This window comes from Anabrus simplex, chromosome 2, assembly GCF_040414725.1.
Source record: "Anabrus simplex isolate iqAnaSimp1 chromosome 2, ASM4041472v1, whole genome shotgun sequence".
Classification (NCBI taxonomy): domain Eukaryota; kingdom Metazoa; phylum Arthropoda; class Insecta; order Orthoptera; family Tettigoniidae; genus Anabrus; species Anabrus simplex.
This window is the reverse complement of record NC_090266.1, coordinates 461,422,416-461,443,576: the sequence shown is the minus strand read 5'-3', so window position 1 is coordinate 461,443,576 and position 21,161 is coordinate 461,422,416.

The following is a 21,161-nucleotide window of genomic DNA, read 5'->3' as shown; positions in this document are numbered from 1 at the left end:
ATTTTCAGTGCTTAGCTGAAAAGGCTGGTAAATTCTTTCAAGGATTATCTATTGCTTGTAAACCTTCTTGGGGTGTGAATTCAGATATCTTACGCATAATATATCATGGATCGTTTGAGCCAGTGATATTATATTGTGCTTCAGCATATCAAAATGTCCTGGAGAAGAAATGGCTCAATGTAAATTTGCACAAATTCAGAGAGGATTTATACTCAGAATAATACGAGGTTATAGAACAATATCCACAGATGCTGCTCTTATTATAGCTGGTATAGAACCTTTGCATCTGAAAGTCATTGCCAAAGCTGAATTGACTAACATTAAGAAAGAAAGACAATGCAATACGGTAAGATGCAATATGATATTGAACAAAAAGTAAATATCCTTGAATGTGGTCATCCAGCATATCATTATGATTATGTTATCACAGAATCTTTTCTCTTACATGTGGTACAAGTTTACACAGATGGCTCAAGAACACCCAAAGACGACTGTAATAATCTAGTAGGAAGTGGAGAAGCAGAAATGTATTTTAAGACTATGAAACTTTCCTCCCAGCGTTCCATTTTTCAAGCAGAACTTCTTGCTATAAAATATGCAGTTCATTGGATAAAAGAAAGAAAGTTTAGTGCATGTATACGTAGTGACTCGCAAGCAGCTCTGAAATATATAAGTAACAAATTGAATTTAAATTCTTTGGCATGTAGAACAGATCTCTCAATGTATGGTAAACATATCTGTTTTATGTGGGTTAAAGACATGAAGGTCTGTTAGGTAATGAAGGAGCTGATGAGCTTGCTAAACTTGCAGCATTTAGTGACAATTAAACCATATAAAATGAGCCCCTATATCAAAAGTGAAATGTGAATTGTATAAATTCACAATCAGTGAATGGTCAAAGCTGTGGACCGCAAGTAATAAGGGTGAAGTTACAAGAACAATATTTTTTCCCACGGTACAGGACCGTTTGGACTGTAGTTTATTGAAACCAAACTTCATCAGCACTCAGATTCTTTCGGGTCACGGAAAATTTAAATTTTATTTACATAAATTCAAAATTAATAGTAATAATAGTTGTGTTTGTGGAGATGAAGAAACTGCAACACACCTTATTTTTGATTGTCCATTCTTCAGCAAAGCTAGATATATTTTGGAACAACACTTACATTGTTGTACAGTAATGTTAGTCAAACATATTTTTAGGATATTTCACAAGATCTGTTGTTTGAATGATTTTTTTAAGTTTATGCAGGTTATTTTAGAAAAAAATTAAGAATAGTTTTCCTTTTCTCCCAGTTCAATTAATTTGTGTGTTTAATCACTCACTTCAAAAATTTTGTAGTATATGTTTGTACTATTTCAGGTAACTAGTTATAACCTACATCTCTAATATGCTATACAAAGCAGGGCCTTTTCATGGATAATAAATAAATAAATAAATAAATAAATAAATATATATATAACCAAGCGGGTGAATCTTTCGATGTACAGTATATCGGCTTTCATTCGAATGTTAACTGAACTTACAGAGGGTAAGACAACATCAATTTTTCCTTCGTCTGCTCCTAAGCTCTGGGTGCTCTGAAGGGAAATAACACGAGAAACATATACATCTGACACATTAAGGTCGTAGCCACGTGCGGGGGTTACAGCATGTCTTCTCAACAACAGTCTCTTACAAACTGCACTGCTCTGCTCCGTTATCCACACTCCATAAAACTACAGCTTCTGCTGTATTATAAACTTTCCCTCTCACCGTCACAATATTTCCTCCGTTCACAGTTCCAAGACCTCAGAATAAACAGAAATGTAAAGAAAATACTAGTTTTCTCCACATCAGTATCATTGTCGAGACATTATGAACATGTTTCAGTAATTAAAACAGGGTGTAACAAAAGCCTGTTTACAATAACTTGAAGTTAAGTTATAATTTGTTAATATTAGCATTTTATCAGGTGGTTCCAGGGAAATGTAAGATTTTAGGAAAAAATACTTTCATATTTAAGAACTTCGTCAGATGATGTTAGTATATTTGAATTCCATTTTACGGTGTGCTGCGGTAGCCCGCAATTTTCTAGCCTCATTATACAGAAAGGTTTGTACAGAATAGTGATAGAATATGTGACGAAGAATGGATATTGTGTGATAATCGTCCGTGATCTGAACAGAAAAAGTCAGATGCTCACTAGCCATCTCACCAACTAGATGCCACTTCTTTCGATAGTTGGAACATTTCTCAATGGGGAAGTTATTCTAAAATGAAGCAATAGTCGAAATCCTCTTACATAAATATCCTAATTCCAAACAGTAGGACACCAGAGGTCGAGTGCACTTTTATCCTGTTAACCTTCTGAGGTATGGAACAACATTTCTGGATCAAAGAAATTAATATAGAGTTTTTGAACAAATCTGTACGAAATAATTGCAAAGAAAATTGGTTTCTTTTAACATGGCTCACACAGATATCGAATGTCTTCCTAGAAGTACAAACTGATTTATTACAATTTAACGATGTTTGATGGAGTGGTATTTCACGAAAAAATGTATGCAATTCCTTAACTAACACCTAGAGTCATTATTACAATAATTTAATCAGTAAAAAGCCTTTAGATTAGAGTAAAATTAAACTTAGCCGAATGCTTGACATTGAACGCTATCATGTATAGTATCTGTACATTTCTAACTGTATTTTAGGGGGGAGAGAGCGAGATGACCATAAAGATAGATCAAGGTAAATTAATTTCACAATAACCGAAACTCAAACTTGTACTTAGGCTAATATTTCTTTCTTATGGAGGGTTCGAATGTCTGAACTGCATGTTCCTTCAAAAGGACGCAAAATATGAGGAAGTTTTAGGCTTTCCGTTGTTTGAAATATCACTATCATATCTGACGTTTCATGTGTAACGGCCTGATACTTATTTCAAAATATATCACAATCACTTCGGTTCGTTTTGCATGAAACGCAGCAAAATTCTTGAAAGAGCATTGCTTTATTCTTTCAGTAGAGACCATTATTGTTCTTATTAAGTCGAATGAGTTGATGAAGTGAAGCAAGATTTCAGCGCAACACCTAGTTTTCCGAATAGACTGTTAACTTTCACACGGCATAAATCTTAAGTACTACCGTGTTCGGCAGGAAAGCATAAATAAATTTAAAAAATTAGAATTTGTGTAGAACTTTATATTTCATTAACGTGAGTTAGTAGCTCTGAAAGTAAAAATATACTGTTTCAATTTAATTCGAATTTGAGAACGACACGATGGCAAGCGCTGCGTGAGTTAAAATCTCGTGTGAAATTAGATTGGTCTGGGATCGCAAAAAGGTGTTATGCAAGGGGGAATGATTAAGATAAATGGCAGAATCAACAATCAGGTTTGTGTGTATCTGAGAGACTGCGATCTACAGGATATTTTGTACCTAAGCCGAAATTACCACAGTTTGATCGATGGCAATGTGTCGGGAGTTGGTACGCCTTTAGACTCTATTTCTTTATATGAAAACTGTTATAACCATTAAGCATCTAGATATACTTTTATAAAGCAAGACCTAAATGCAGCCATAACATTAACAGAGTAACTTCCTTTTTGAGGAAAACTGATGACTGCCTCACGGTGGGGCTAATGCCAAAATATTTCCAATTCCAGTTACCAAGGAGGAAACTTGCGGCGTAATTATAACTTCAAATGACTTAAATTTTGGGGCTACGTAAGGGACGTAGAATCCTTAACGAACCTAGTTAATTTACGCAGAGGATCTGAAATTTATATCAGAAGATAGGTTATGATAAAACTGATTACAAAATGATGATAAACTGCATGTCGGACTGATACTGAATCAGTAGATAAGTGCAGTTAACGGTGGGAGTTATATGTGGCTCTTAAAAAACAAAAGCGTTGTATGCAAAATTATATCAACCATTTTGGGATTCTTATTCTTCACAGCATTTATCAAATGCACTTCATTCATTCATAGTGCATTAGCCACGTGGTTGGTTTTCTCCTCTAATAAAAGCTCTCCAAGGTTAACATTTTGCCTTTGCTGGCGGGACCTAGTTTTACAGTGCACTATGCCTTATGGCATATGTAGCCTAGAGCAATTTTGTTACTTTCATTGATCTGTCTCAGTCTTACCCTTGGCTTTGACAATATGAAAGTGACTGAGGTACGAGCGATCTAGTAATGCCATTCCTTATGCAGCCAGTTCCTGCTATGAATGCCGTGAAAATTTTGCTCATAGGGCCGGTGGGTGCATGCATTTCAGTGGGCTTGGCAGACCGATATGTAGCAACAACTTCTGGCTCGGTGAGGAACGCAACGGGAAACTATCTCACTACCCTTTTCCCTACTAAAAGTGTTCAGTGATGCCTAGGCCATCTATGACAGCTGATAGTGGAGCTTTTGAGAATCCAACTAGCCTCAGGGTTGAGGACTGAACATACACTGACTGACAGAGCAAATGCAACACCAAGAAGGAGTGGTTCGAAAGGGATGAAAGTTGGGGAAAAAACAGAGACGGCACGGACGAATAATTGATGTTTATTTCAAACCGATATGCAGGTTACACAATGCGCACGGCATCGACTCAGTAGGATGTAGGACCACCGCGAGCGGCGATGCACGCAGAAACACGTCGAGGTACAGAGTCAATAAGAGTGCGGATGGTGTCCTGTGGGATGGTTCTCCATTCTCTGTCAACCATTTGCCACAGTTGGTCGTCCGTACGAGGCTGGGGCAGAGTTTGCAAACGGCGTCCAATGAGATCCCACACGTGTTCGATTGGTGAGAGATCCGGAGAGTACGCTGGCCACGAAAGCATCTGTACACCTCGTAGAGCCTGTTGGGAGATGCGAGCAGTGTGTGGGCGGGCATTATCCTGCTGAAACAGAGCATTGGGCAGCCCCTGAAGGTACGGGAGTGCCACCGGCCGCAGCTCATGCTGCACGTAGCGGTTGGCATTTAACGTGCCTTGAATACGCACTAGAGGTGACGTGGAATCATACGCAATAGCGCCCCAAACCATGATGCCACGTTGTCTAGCGGTAGGGCGCTCCACAGTTACTGCCGGATTTGACCTTTCTCCACGCCGACGCCACACTCGTCTGCGGTGACTATCACTGACAGAACAGAAGCGTGACTCATCGTAGAACACGACGTTCTGCCATTCCCTCATCCAAGTCGCTCTAGCCCGGCACCATACCAGGCGTGCACGTCTATGCTGTGGAGTCAATGGTAGTCTTCTGAGCGGACGCCGGGAGTGCAGGCCTCCTTCAACCAATCGACGGGAAATTGTTCTGGTCGATATTGGAACATGCTGAAGAATGGCGGTTGACGTGGCGTGCGGGGCTGCCACCGCTTGGCGGCGGATGCGCCGATCCTCGCGTGCTGACGTCACTCGGGCTGCGCCTGGACCCCTCGCACGTGCCACATGTCCCTGCGCCAACCATCTTCGCCACAGGCGCTGCACCGTGGACACATCCCTATGGGTATCGGCTGCGATTTGACGAAGCGACCAACCTGCCCTTCTCAGCCCGATCACCATACCCCTCGTAAAGTCGTCTGCTGCTGGAAATGCCTCCGTTGACGGCGGCCTGGCATTCTTAGCTATACACGTGTCCTGTGGCACACGACAACACGTTCTACAATGACTGTCGGCTGAGAAATCACGGTACGAAGTGGGCCATTCGCCAACGTCGTGTCCCATTTATCGTTCGCTACGTGCGCAGCACAGCGGCGCATTTCACATCATGAGCATACCTCAGTGACGTCAGTCTACCCTGCAATTGGCATAAAGTTCTGACCACTCCTTCTTGGTGTTGCATTTGCTCTGTCAGTCAGTGTACAATGTTAACAGTGATGTTTACACGGCCCGTACTTGAAGAAATAATATGGAGTTTTGGGCTTATGCCGTGTCAAGAAAACAAGGTGTAAGTCTACGTTTCGCAGAGAACTTTGCTCTGCGTCTTCAGAAGAAAATATCGACTGTTCATGACGAAGTCTTCTACAATTGTAGAATCAGGATTGTGTGAATCTGCAGAAAGTGATCTACAGGATATTTTGTAACTAAAGCTGCAATTACCACGGTTTGCTCAATGGCAATGTGTCGGGTATTGGTATACCTTTTGACTCTGCTTCTTCAAGAGAACTGTTATAACCAACAAGCATCTAGATATAGTTTTATAAAGCAAGACTTTAAATGCAGCCCTAACATTAAGAGAGTGGCTTCCTTTCTCTATACGGCACAACCGCAAAAGCCCATATCATGTCTAAATGCTCTCTGATGTTCACGGCAGTTGGCCTTCTCTTTTAATTGCTAAATTGCGAACACCAACTTCTTACTTCAGTTGCTGTTAGTGCTCCGAAAATGAAATATTCTTGATCTCATATCCTCGCCAAGAAGGGTATAGGTTGTAGTGAGAGGAGTCCTGATTCATTTCATGATAAACATTATTTGTCCTCCTCTAGGATATCCTAGAATATTTAGCTTAAGGTACTGTTCATTTTGCTCAATCTAACAGGGAAATAGAAGAGAAAGGATAGGATTGCACCAGTGAAATATACACCCCTCAGGACCATTATTCTCGAATTGGGATTCCCAGACTGTCTCGTGGCACTTGCTCGGAATCTTAACCTGAACAACATCATGTTTATCTGAGTTAACCCAGAAGAGCCCAGAAACTTCAGAGAGCAAGGTGGTACAAGGCAGAGCTGCATTCTGTCACCAATTATTTTCAATACTGAAAACGTAATTAGAAAATTGCTTGAGAACTGGGAACGTCTTGCAGTGCACTACACTATGTCTTCTGGTATAGACTAGAGCAATTTTGTTACTTTCATTGATCTGTCTCTGGCTTATCCTTGGCTTTGAAAATATGAAAATGACTGAGGTATGAGCGATGCTAGTAATGCCATTACTTATGTCGCCAGTACCTTCAGCTTAATACTCCTGGAATTTCTAGAGGAAGACAAATAATTTTTATCATGAAATAAATCAGGACACATCTCACTACAACCTATACGTTTCTTGGAGAGGATATGTGGTCAAGAATATTTTATTTACGGAGCACTCGGGAGCAAGAAGATCAGAAATCTTCTGCAAGCTGAGGTACGCTTGTGATACGCTGATCCTGGCTGCTAGTGCACATGCACTATAGATCTTCATGAAGAAGCTAACGTTGGCCTTAAAATCAACGGGAGGAAGACGAAACCAGTCCAGTGTGAGTGAGGTTACTAAAGGACCGGACAGTTTCAAATATTACAAAACTGCAACTGGCTGATTACATTATATTATCCATCACCACATACGCAGCTGAGACCTGAACAATCAGTAATGATAGAGAAGAGGAAAATAGAGAACTTTGAGATGTGGGTTTACCGTCCCATTTATTAGACTGAACACAGTACCAAAACGAACATGCCGGAAGAACTATGCACCCAGAATAGACACTTGAGCCAGGCTTACTTTCGGTATTTCGGACACATCGTCAGACGAACAGGCACATTAGAGGAGCTTGTGGTGGACGGAAAGTTTAATGGCAAGCTACCCCAAGGAAGGCACCAGGTGTGATAGGTGGACGAGGTGGAAAATCTTTCCACGAGGCTGCCATAAATAAGACTGTCCGCCACATATGGAAAACAACCAATAATCCGAACAGAAAGAAACATCAACGCTGCCATGCCCTGCCAGTAGTAATGTATTGTGGAGGAGGATTGGTCTTCATTCCTAGTAAAAAGTCTGGAGTTATTTATCAGGCAACATTTGATTTATCATACAAATACGAGTAATTGATGATGTTTCCAGTACTCACTGCGTAACTAAGTTATGATGAATCCAAGACCGTGCAAGTATATCTGTGTAGTTCATTTCACCATGAATGAAGATAGTTGGAATTTGGGGGTCTTGTTTCAAACTAACGTTTTATGGATCCTGGCCTGAGTGATTATTGTCTTGACTTCTTGATCTAGGGGTCCTATGTTAAAGTTCCGAGAATATCGAATTATTTTAATCGTGAACGGTTAATTGACTTGGCTCGGTGACTAGATGACTGAGTTGTCCCAAACCCAACTTTTTTTTGCTATTTGCTGTACGTCGCACCGGCACAGATAGGTCTTATGGCGACGATGGGAGAGAAAATGGCTAGGAGTGGGAAGGAAGTGGCCGTGGCCTTATTTGAGGTATAGCCCCAGCATTTGCTTGGTGTGATAATGGGAAACCACGGAAAACCATCTTCAGGCCTGCCGACAGTGAGATTCGAATCCACTATCTCCCGGATGCAAGCTCACTGCTGCGCGACCCTAACCGCACGGCCAACTCGCCCGGTAAACCCACCTTCTACGCGCAACACTATCCTCTCTCCCAATAACACTCATTCTCTTGTACAAAGTAAAAGCCGATGAGGCTCCTTGGAGGGTCCGCGTTGCAAGACTTGCATCTGGCTGTAATAGCCACACAATGTTACTTTTTTATTATCCACGCTTTCAGTTACTTTGCCACTAAAGCCTACACGCTCATGAGCATATAGATTCCTGAATTTCTTACTGACTATCGTACTTTGTTCGAATAAGCCCTTGAGTACCTCGTGTTTTGATATATGAAATATACTTCCCATTTAAAATGTGTTATTTGCCAGTTTATTGTAGGTTTAGATTTTATCAATGGCACATGCTCTCCTAGAAAGTGTCCGGCTCCTTGGCTAAATGGTTAGCGTGCTGGCCTTTGGCCACAGGGGTCCCGGGTTCGATTCCCGGCAGGGTCGGGAATTTTAACCATCATTGGTTAATTTCACTGGCACTGGGGCTTGGTATATGTGTCGTCTTCATCATTATCACGACGCGCAGGTCACCTACGGGTGTCAAATAGAAAGACCTGCACCTGGCGAGCCGAACATGTCCTCGGACACTCCCGGCACGAAAAGCCATACGCCATTTCATTTCCTAGAAAGTATGTAATACCAGAATATATACTGTATATACTGTACATAGAGGAAGACAATGAACATGTGTATTACTGAGGCAGTTTTTGCAAACGGTATTCCTTTAAAAAAGAGTGTAAAGATTGTTCATAATTTAGTTTTCACTGTTACAGTATTATGTAACAATACTCTAGCTGCAACTTTCGATCGGGGTGACGACAACTGAAAGAGGACAGAATATGAGTGACGTGTGCCAAAAGTTGTATCAACAATCCGATACGGCCTTTTAGAGTAAATTACGAAAGGCTGGCACAAAAATGTATAAAAAAGCGACGTTCGTTGTACGATAATGGGCATGTGCCATTTGTATTACCTGTGAAGCACACATTAACTTTAAAATCAATCTAATAGCTCAGACATTCGCCTTATTCGCCCAAATCCTCTCCCGTGAACTTCTACTGTCTCCGCAAGGTGAAACGTGTCTTGAGGGTAGTTATGTGCCCTGTGACAGAGACTGAGATACCTTCGAGACATGTGAAAGTGTTGTCTGCAGTTGAGGGGAGATTACTTATAATATGTGCAAGATAAAGAGTTAAATGTAATTATTTCTGTACAAAGTTACTGTTGCCTCATTAATTAATTTGCTTATATTGGCATTATTATATGGATAAACATCCTAATGTTTGTTTGATCACAGATGAAATTCAAATATATAACTTACAAAAACACATGTCCGTCTCTGTCAATATTCCGAAAGTGAATTTTTGTTAATATCTAACTTTAGAGTTGCCAAGAATAATTATTAACTAGTGGCACTCGCATTAATTCGTACCAAGTGTCTGGGCTAGGGCCAGTCAATAGGAACATACTTCAAGATACTATTTTGTACCATCCCTTATCTTTTCACTAAAACCTGAGGCAGAACAAAGAGAGTAGTTTGTTGAAGCAGACCCAGACGTTTCTGGAATCAAAGATACATCGCTGGAGCCCAAAACTGGCACTATGAGAGAAAGAGAAGAAGCTGTCAACGGTTGAAGCAAAACAATAAAAACAAACTATATCGGAGATTTTTCCTTTGCCTCGAGCTGCAGCCATAGTACAAAATAAGCTGTATTCGAAAAAATGTCATGATTTTGACCTGACAAAGATCAGCCAAAGCCAAAACAAAACTATTTTTGACTTAACAAAGATGTGAAGAAATCGAAGAACAGTGAATATCAAGCCGCTTTAGTGATCTATGTGAATACAATTCTGAACAATATACGATTCTGTACATGATGAGTACAAATTGGGTGCATGAGGAATGTGCTAGTATTAAGAAAGCTCAGGAAAACTTTTTTTGTTTTTTTTTGCGGATTACAAACAATCATAACTTTTGAGGATTTCATACATACTTTGCAACTAATGTGAATAAGAATATCGTACAATTCATAAAGGTTACAGAATAGTAGACCCACTTTCACAGTTTCACCTTCATGTCTCATTTCGTATCATTTGTGTTCCTTAATATTATTACTTTACACGTCGTTGTTTTTTCAAGCGTTACTTCAATTAATAATTGAGGACCGTTTTTTCAAAGCTCGCTCCTTGCAAAATCATAATTTTTCAGGAGAGACAAAAACTGTTTAGACAATAGAGTAAAAAGGGATAATTTGACAAAGTACATCTTAAACAGTTTATTTGTTAGTTACAATCTGATATAAGTATAGCCAAAAGCACAAATTTGAATACTTTTTACCAAAAAGGTAGGGGAAAATGTTGGTTTTTTTCAAAACTCGTTCATTGCATAATCCTATTGAGTAAAAATTTCCTCCACAGCATATATAAAACAAATTTAAAAACATAAAATGTCAGACATTATTACAATAATATAAATGAAGAATGGTAGTGGTAATAGTATATACGATACCAGTGTTTCAAAATTTAACAGATATAAAATTAATGTATCTCTGTCTTCATTGACTACACCTCTTTATTTCTCAATCAGTTTCCCCAATTTCCGTATCCTCCCATCATATCACTTACATTCAGCTTGTTCTTGGTATGTTTTCCCTTAAGAACCGCTTCATAGAACTATTTAGCTTCCCCAGGTATTTGTATGCATTTCATTAATTTTACCATATCTTGGCTCTTCCTTACTAACGTGATTTACTATTTCCATTTTTGTAGCCAAGTCCATTTCTTTGAAGGAAAACTTTCCTTTATTGTGTATTTCTACAATGGTTGATTTACCACTGTATGTTTACCGAACAGCGACTTGTACCTTGAAGTTTTCATGTTTCCTGTATTGAATGATGCGGGTTTTCGTGGTGTTGAAAGATAATTTCCCTTTCAAAATCTTTCTTGATTTTTCCTTCAGATTATAGATGTTCCAGTCTCTTTGCAGTATTCTCACTTGTCCGTGATCACTGAGTAGGCTATAATACTTCTCTCTGTATTTTTTCTCTACGTTCCCGAACACTCGATCTGGCGGCAAAAAGCTATGACCTCGGAAGGGAAAATAATATTCAACTGATGTGAAAACTTTAGACTTTTCGAGGAAAAGTGCCACAAATGCTAATAAAATACTATTCTTATTTTGGGATACACAAGAGTCTGAAAATAGCCTGAGTTTTTTTATATCTAGCCCCTTCCTTGTGAAGTGCTCAAGATAGTCTTTTACACCCGAAGCTATTTCATTCGCTCCACGACCCCCTTCTGTCTCCAATCACGTGTAAAAGAAAACTTTACTTTTGTCCAATCGTTTCTCATTTGTCATGACACAGAGGTTATATAACCATGCTTGTCTCAGTAAAATGATTCCCCTATAGATACTTTAGGAATGGGTTGATTTTGTTGCATGTCAAATATAACATCAACATGACTATCACCCTTTTCTTTAAGTATGGCAAAAATTTATTAGCCCGTGCTTTGTGTAATTTTTAATCAATTCGAGCCTTGTTCCTTACAACGTCATTTTTCGTATCTTTAATTATCAATAAAAGTTCTTTACACGTCGAACATGTATCTGAGTGTGGATTCCCAAAACCTAAATTGAATTTCGTATAGGAAATTTGCTGGTACTTTGAGACTGAACATTTTGATTTCCCTTCTAAATCTCTTTCTTTGCAGAACTGAATATACATTTTATTGATATTAAGGCCCAGAGACAAATACGCTCGTGTATACTTATTAAGAGTATAGTGGCTTTGCCTACACTTATATTTCAATATGTGATGAATAACTGCGTCCGTAGTTTCCTTACATGTCAGCAAAATATCCAGCAGTCTAGCGACGTTTGCTGTAATGAGCGAGTTTTGGTATACCACATATCGTAGTAATGAGCGAGTTTTGGGAAGACGACCCATATTTAGCGGCTTGCTGTGATGTCAGTAAACAACGTTTGCTAAAACCAGTTTAAGGACATGAAAGCCAAGTGACCTAACATCCACGTCCCGTATATAACTAAATTCACCCCATTTTTGCAATGAGCGAGTTTTGAAAGAACGGTCCTCAGTTATTTATTGCAATACATTCATTTTCGTTCTTCGGCTACTACTTTACTTAGCAGTTTTTCATGTTTTAAAAATTACAACTGGAAACATAATATGTCTGTTTTATAATAATGGGCATGTGCCACTTGCATTACGCGTGAAGCAGATATTACTGTAACTTCAAAATCAATTTAAGTCCTCGAACAGCCATCTTATTCGTCAAATGTCTCCTCCCGTATACTTCTACTTTTTCCTCAAGGTGAAATGCGTCTTGTAGGTTGTGATACATTGACATTCAGGATATCCAGTGTTCTATGATTGAGATATTGAACACATTTCAAAACATATGAAAGTTTTGTTTGCAGCTGAAGGTAGATTACTTATATTTACAAGAGAAAAATATAAGTATCATTATTTGCTTTTTTAACTTATATTTTCTTTACCTGGGAACCAGTTGACTAGTGTAAACTTGGGATTCTATTCATAGAGCACAGTTTCGCCCACGAACTTCTGGCAATAAAACATATTTTCCATTTTTTCCCCATAGTGATTGATTGATTGATTGATTGATTGATTGATTGATTGATTGATTGATTGATTGATTGATTGATTGATTGATTGATTGATTGATTGATTGATTGATTGATTGATTGATTGATTGATTGATTGATTGATTGATTGATTGATTGATTGATATGTCGGTTTGGAAGGTGCCGTGTGGGTTATTAAATACCCATAACTGTATAGAATTTCAGCTGAAACTAATAATAGACACAATGAAAGAAAATTACGTTAATCATTGATGGCAACGTTCTCCTACTTGGGCTAGAAAATCATTCTTACTTATTTTCAACAAACCTGGGAAGTAAACAAAGGCATGTCATTTTGTGGCATTATAATGTTTTCACATTCAACGATGAAATCATATGTTTTGTTTCCATTTCGCCTTGTAGTGTATGGATAAACGAAAAGCCTATCAATATGAGGAAGAGGTGTGTGAAAAGCGGGCCCCAAGCTCTAGGTGTAGCTTGCCTGCCTCTTCTCACCCGGACGACCCGATTCGATTTTCGGCCAGATCAGGGACTTTTACATGGTCCTGATGTTTGGATATAGGTCCACTCAGCCTACGTGATTACAATTCAGGAGCTGTCTGCCTGTGAGACGGCGACCCCGATCTAAAAAAACAAAATAAAGACAGAAAAGATTCGTTGCAATGACCATACCTCACCTCGTAACGTGCATGCATTCGCGCTGAGCAGGGGTCGCTTGGTAGGCCAAGGCCCTTCAGGGCTGTAATGTCATGAGGTTTGGTTTGCATCGGTTTGCTTGTTTATGTGTTTGAAAAAAAGAAAATATTGACCACCTGCAGAGTGCAGCATATAGTGATTTCCAAGTCATTATAAATAAAATATATATGGTCTCCAAAATTACAAAAGGCTTGACTACGTTCTGGAAGCCTATTCCTTGTTGGATGTATTATAGATTCAGGTTATAGTAGTTCTACTCCCCTGCCAATGGCAGACATTCATAGTAATCCCTAATATTAAACCGCTAAAGGGCACCGTTACAGGTCGAACCACTAGTTCATCATGGTTTACATTCGCTATTTCTACGAATAGAGTACGGTGTACATTTCAGCTATCACTAAAAGTACCATTTATTGTCCCTTTAATGAAATTCATTAATCGTTCCTTGTGTATTCATTACACTACGAACAGTTCTCATTTACTCCTTGTCAGGAAGAACATTCTAATAGATTGTTAATTATGTGCATCAATACTCAACGAGATCAAATGTAACCTCAGTAATTTCCCGCAGGATTTATTACTGGCGTAGGGATAATTTTGCGGTAAGAATTATATTTAAACCGTGACTAATTACAATGATCAGCTTATAATAGATATGTAATTGACTAAAACGAAATTGATGCGCCTTCCATTTTCAGATAATTTTTGTGATATTTGTGAAAAGAAAAAGAAAAGCTGCTCCTCGATATTGTGCACGGTGTTTTAGCTAGAAAGGAATACAAAGTACTACGCAGATTAAATAATGGATATATTGAATACTGTAGTTGTTACATTTTTTGTTAAAAGGTGGTTACGATAATTCACGCGATTCGAATCTGGGGTCACCAACATAATGAAATTAGCATACAAATTTCTTCTGGAAAACGTTCATTTACGTAATGACTTTTTTTTTCGCTAGTTGCTTTACGTCGCACCGACACAGATAGGTCTTATGGAGACGAGTAATGACTTTAAGCTGATATTATATTTACTCAATGATGGACTTTAACGAACGTAATGGAACTATTACGAAGGAATTATGTTGACTTACAGCATATGTCAATGACACAAGGAAATCTAGTGCTGTAGAATAAGCGTCCACAAAATTGCAGTTCAAACAAAGTCTATGGTTGTATCTGGGAATTAATTGTGCAGATTCTTGGTTTGTGAAGGACAATCGTGTACGTTTCGATAACCTTTCCGCTACTTAAGATAGAAGAAAGAGCCAAAGCGTAAGCCTCGTCGTATAACAGCTACGGTCCAGCACACTTCGATCCGTCCCGAGCAATTACATGAAACATTGTTAGCTCTCATTTTACCAGCTAGAACAGTTGAGACCGCAAGACAAAGAAATATAACAATATGGAGCCCTAGTTTCACGTAAGAGTACTAACAGGGCTGAACATGATATCTCTTAAGTACACTTTTGTCTTTAAAATCGCTGCCAATCTGGTCTTTCCCGATTTTAGACCCTATGAATAGAGCAACGCACATTATTGTTTATATCACAAGCAAGAGTACATTATTATTATTATTATTATTATTATTATTATTATTATTATTATTATTATTATTATTATTATTATTATTACGAGGTACAAGGGCATGCGAGGGGAAAAAATATCCTTTCCCCCTCTTTTTCAGTTTTGTTCTCCTTTACTTCTAAAGCAGCAACAAAATTTACAATGTTTAATGAGTGGTAACAATTGTAATAACAATATAGAAATGGATATTAGAAAATCAGCTTTAGAGCTTCATAATTAACAGCGGAGTAGAGCCCCAATTTGCAAGATGTTCTAGTCTTATAAATAAAATTTTAGGGGGCCTGCTGTCTGTAATTTCATTTATTTCACAGAATTAAGATATCTTAATCGGTTTCAGATAATCTTAAGATCGTATCAATAGTTTCTAGCTTCCGTGTCTGTTCGTTTGCCTGTTTGTTTGTTCCACCATCGCGAGTAAATAGTTCAATAAATCTCGATCAAAATTTCTACTTACAAGGGAACATCGGCAATGGGTAAGTCGCCGATCGCGATGAAACTTGGAAAACAAATTGAGGTACACGTATAAACGATGTCGGCATCAATTTTGGGTGCCAACGTTAATTAGGGCGTTAACTACGGGGCCTAAATTTGCGACATTTCACATTCCGCGCGATCAGCGATGAATACCTGCTGGCCAATGCTAAGCCGGCACACTGCGTACCTGGAGACACACCTCTGCACATCCTCCCCTCCACGCTCCAATTGGTTCGCCACCGCACGTTTCCCTTCTCCCCGCCCTTGCCGGCTGCTTAGCTATTCAACGCAACCGACTCTATACTTTGCTTCTTTTCGTACAGACGTGCACATTAATGGTGTCCCGACATAAACAATCAACACTGCCCCCACTCCAGTACTGAAAAGAAGGGGAGAGAGTGAAGGGGTAGTGTTGAAGGTTAATCCAGTAAAAAATATGGGGGAAGGGAGTGACGGGAAGTGTTGGGGGAAGGGAGTGAAGGGGTACTGTCGAAGGCACAATGACTCACCTTCTCGCTTAACGCATTGCTGCATGGGGACTGCATGCAGACAGCCCGCTACAAGACTTCGTTGTGATCGAAATGGGACAGCCCGCTACAAGACTTCGTAGTTATCGAAATGGGCACAGTGGCAGATGTATTGAAGTACAACATTAGGTTATCTACTCGTCCGGCCCCGCGGTGTACGGGGCAACGCGTCCGGCCGCCCCGGGTTCGATTTCTGGCCGGGTCAGGGGGTTTTAATTGTAAATGATTATATCCCTGGCCTGGGGACTGCGTGTTTGTGTCGTCCTTAACATTTCTCTCATTCAACACTCAACACTTCCGCAATTCCAATTACATGCAGGTTCATATATTGTGCAAGTAGGGGCAAAAGAACTCTATAGCTCGACGCCCCAAACAAATAGCATTTTAACATTAAAAAAATTAAAAAGTAGCCTACTCTGTTAATTACAGTATTAAGAGGTAAAGGAGGTTTTTAACCGGAAAGTATTTTATACTAGTTAGAAATATTTTTTAGCGTTATATCGGGTCTACCAATCCTTCTTCACCTCGCTCTTGCCATATATCTATCCATCTCCAAACTGTCTAAAGACTGCATTGTATTGCTTCTGCTATTGCTTGGGTGACCATGCGAGCCTCCCACATGCCAATAATACGGCCTCGATTCACCTGTGATAGGATAGGAGCCATCTTATTACAATGTTACAGTATAACGCCGAAATACACACACTGTGTATTCAGCACTACCTGTTCACTCCCTTCCACTCCTGTTTAGTACTGGAGTGGCCTTCAACACTATCCCTTTACTCTCTCCCCTCCTTTTCAGTACTGGAGTGGGGCAGTGTTGATTGTTTATGTCAGGACACCATTAATGTGCGTACGTGTACTGTAATTACTGAAATCCCTTAAATTACGTTCCGTTTCACACATAATGATAATAAATACCCATATTTTATTCAAATGTAATATTTTCATTCCTGCTAATTCCGGTGAGTTGTCACATTCGTTGGTACAACTCCGAGTTAAGTACCACCGGGCGTGGTCAAACGTGGGATGGGGCACCACGTCCTACCTACGCTTAAATTATTATTTACTTCTAAAACGCCTTAAAACTGCCGATAGTGTCCTTTAGAGTGGACATATATATGGAATTAATGAAATTAAATAAATAATAATAATGAAACTAAATAAATCTCCCCCCTTTAAACAACGTTTAATACCTTTTTATGTAAAGAAATTGCGTGCCGGGTAGAGGATCTCAATGAATGTAATAAGATTCAGTACCTCGGGATATCAAAACCTGGTTATAGGTCCAGATCTTCTTTTTATGACCCCTTCTCCCCTCCCATTTTGTGTACGCTACCAGTTGTGTCATAACGAAACGACATCGCGCACGACGACAAGAACAACAACAATTATAAACTCCGAGTTTGAAACTACTGGTATGTTCCGTATTGCGTACTCTGGATGAATAGGCCTATAGGTAGAATGTTTTTATTTGTGCTTGTACTGAACGCTTTATTTATTTTTTGCAGTGACAGGCACAACACATTTCAATTGCATAGGCAACTTCGATACGAGTATGACATGGAATGTAGTAAAGTTTGACGTAATAAGAAAAGCCTTGAGACATAAAAAAGCTGTGCCATTATATATGCAGTAGATATACAGTAATCACAAGCAGACCTGTAATCTTACTGTACCGGTACTTTTGCGTTACAGCTGACGAAGGTCTATGTATTCAACAGGTACCGATATTAAAGTATCACACTACAGTCTTCTGGGTATAATGGCAGTTACATACGCAAAAAGTTAAATGGCTATTGTACGAACTAGTACAACAAAAAACAATCACAAGGTAACACAATGAATGACTCCGTATACATTACATCGGGCAAACACCCCGTCAATAACTGATAGTAAATAAAAATAATTCTTTGGTCTATTCGAAACATTAAAAAATAGTGAAAAAAACCGAAACAAAACACAATTAACAACAGGCACCGTACTTTTCTTTTGCTAATTGCCTTACGTCGCACCGACACAGATAGGTCTTATGGCGACGATGGGATAGGAAAGGCCTAGGAGTTTGAAGGAACCGGCCGTGGCCTTAATTAAGGTTGAACCCCAGCATTTGCCTGGTGTGAAAATGGGAAACCGCGGAAAACCATCTTCAGGGCTGCCGACAGTGGGATTCGAACCCACTATCCCCCGGAGGTAAGCTCACAGCCGCGCGCCTCTAACCGCAAGGCCAACTCGCCCGGTGCAAACGTTTTCATAAACATTTCAGAAAACGTAAACTGACTAATACAGCGTGGAAATTACAAAGGAGAGATATGAGGAAGGCTGATAGAGTACGCAAAGTGTGGCACCGGTTCTCTTCGACAAGTAAGTGGTCGGCAAGCGCGGGGAGAGGGGAAACGTGCGGGGGCGAACCAATTGGAGCGGGGAGGGGAGGAGGTGGAGAGGCGTGTCTCCGGGTACGCAGTGTGCCAGATTAGCATTGGCCAGCAGGTATTCATCGCTGATCGCGCGGAATTTGAAATGTCGCAAATTTTAGGACCCGTAGTTAACGCCCTAATGAATGTTGGCACCCAAAATTGATACCGATATACCTTTTAAGTGTACCTCAATGTGTTTTCCAAGTTTCATCGCGATCGGCGACTTACCCATTGCCGATGTTTCCTTGTTAGAGTCTACTTAGTGCGCGTAGAGGCGCGCGGCTGTGAGCTTACCTTCGGGAGATAGTAAGTTCGAATCCCACTATCGGCAGCCCTGAAAATGGTTTTCCGTGGATTCCCATTTTCACACCAGGCAAATGCTGGGGCTGTACCTTAATTAAGGCCACGGCCGCTTCCTTCCAACTCCTAGGCCTTTCCTATCCCATCGCCGCCATAAGACCTATCTGTGTCGGTGCGACGTAAAGCCCTTAGCAAAAAAAAAGGAGTCTACTTATCAAGGAGCAGGTTTTGATATGCATAAGACCGAGCTCGATAGCTGCAGTCGCTTAAGTGCGGCCAGTATCCAGTATTCGGGAGATAGTAGGCTCGAATCCCACTGTCGGCAGCCCTGAAAATGGTTTTCCGTAATTTCCCATTTTCACACCAGGCAAATGCTGGGGCTGTACCTTAATTAAGGCCACGGCCTCTTCCTTCCTACTACTAGCCCTTTCCTGTCCCATCGTCGCCATAAGACGTATCTGTGTCGGTGCGACGTAAAGCAACTAGCAAAAGAGGTATTCATATGACGGTGTTCATGCGTTTTGATTAAGTGAGGACAGATGGGGGCAGTGGACAGTATTCTGACCGGCGTTTGGATTCCTTCAACACGGGTTCATCAGCGAGCCTGATGTTTCCCCACTTCAACATCTACACGACATTTTCTAAATGTAGGCTATATACATATCGGCTATGTTTTGTGGGAATCTGTGCCTTTCCATCAATGGTGGGTAGCTCTTGATTAACACATCTAGAAAATAGAGGAAGGAAGGCCATTTGTGACCCAATCGAACATTGTCCAGCTGTTTCAAAAATGTTCCTGATGATGATCCACAGGAAACCCTTCCTGAGAATATTTTGAATTTACTCAAATTCGCAGAAGAATAAGAAGAACTAGGATACGCCAACACGAAGTTCCTCATCGATACCCAGCAGAACGATAGAGCTAATACGATTCATTACTTAAGGCACTTTCGAGGACTTATAACCCTTCTGAGTAGAATCCCCTACAAAGTATTGTGGGACGCCTTCAACTGAACTTCAATATTGATTGATTGATTGATTGATTGATTGATTGATTGATTGATTGATTGATTGATTGATTGATTGATTGATTGATTGATCTACTTCTCCAGTAGGTAACCCACTACCTTGTTGATTTTCCCGTTATCGGCTACCATTACCTTTACATTTCACGTTTCCTTGTGGCTAATCATTCATTATTTTATCTTTATGGAACATGTAAATTTGCATTTTGTCACACTGGAACTACGACGTTATTTAATCTACACAGTGTTTTGTCTTTACCCTTAGCTGCAATGATTTTTTTCGTTAGCGAAAATGTCACAAGATATAGTTATAATTTACGCTTGTTCTTCACTCTCACGAATAAAGACAGAAATTAATTGATTAAATGCAGGAAAATATAATCACTATTATCACTGACAAGCTTCACTTTCGATTCTCGGCCGTGCTGGGGATTTTAGCCACATCTGGTACTTTCCTACAGACTGGCAGTTGGGTGCTTGTGTTCATCTCAATACACATCTTCTTTTTCATAGAACATACCACACTACCGATCATCACAAAAACACACAATAGTGAATACTTTCCTCCACATGGAAACAAATATAGTTCAATAAATTTCCAATTTGTTTGAAATCATTTAGGAAAAGGCTAGGAAAACAACAGATAAGGAATGTGCCACCTGGGCAACTGCCCTAAATGCAGATCAGTGTTGATTGATTGATTGATTGATTGATTGATTGATTGATTGATTGATTGATTGATTGATTGATTGATTGATTGATTGATTGATTGATTGATTGATTGATTGATTGATTGATTGATTGATTGAATCCTTATTAGTTGTTAACCGCGCTACAAAAGGAACACACAAACACTGAAACAGTACTAAACCAAATACAACTTGGCCACACAGTGAGAAAATTTCGATGCCGCCGTCAAGAAAGTTCCGAATCCTCATTTTAAACATTGTTTCCCAAATTCCAGCGATATGAAGAGTACTGATGAGCTACTGGACATAATGTTTTATTGAGTTTGGGAAAAAGTGTGTTTGCAAATGTTTCACACGGGGATCCAAATTTCTTAGGGACAGCAGCATTACGAATTAAACTTATTATGAAGAATGGATTTGGAGAAGTGTCTGTTAATCAGAGATATAAAGCTGGTTGTTAAAATAGTCGTGCGAGAATTATACAACTTCCCCACCAGCCGCATTATGCACTTCA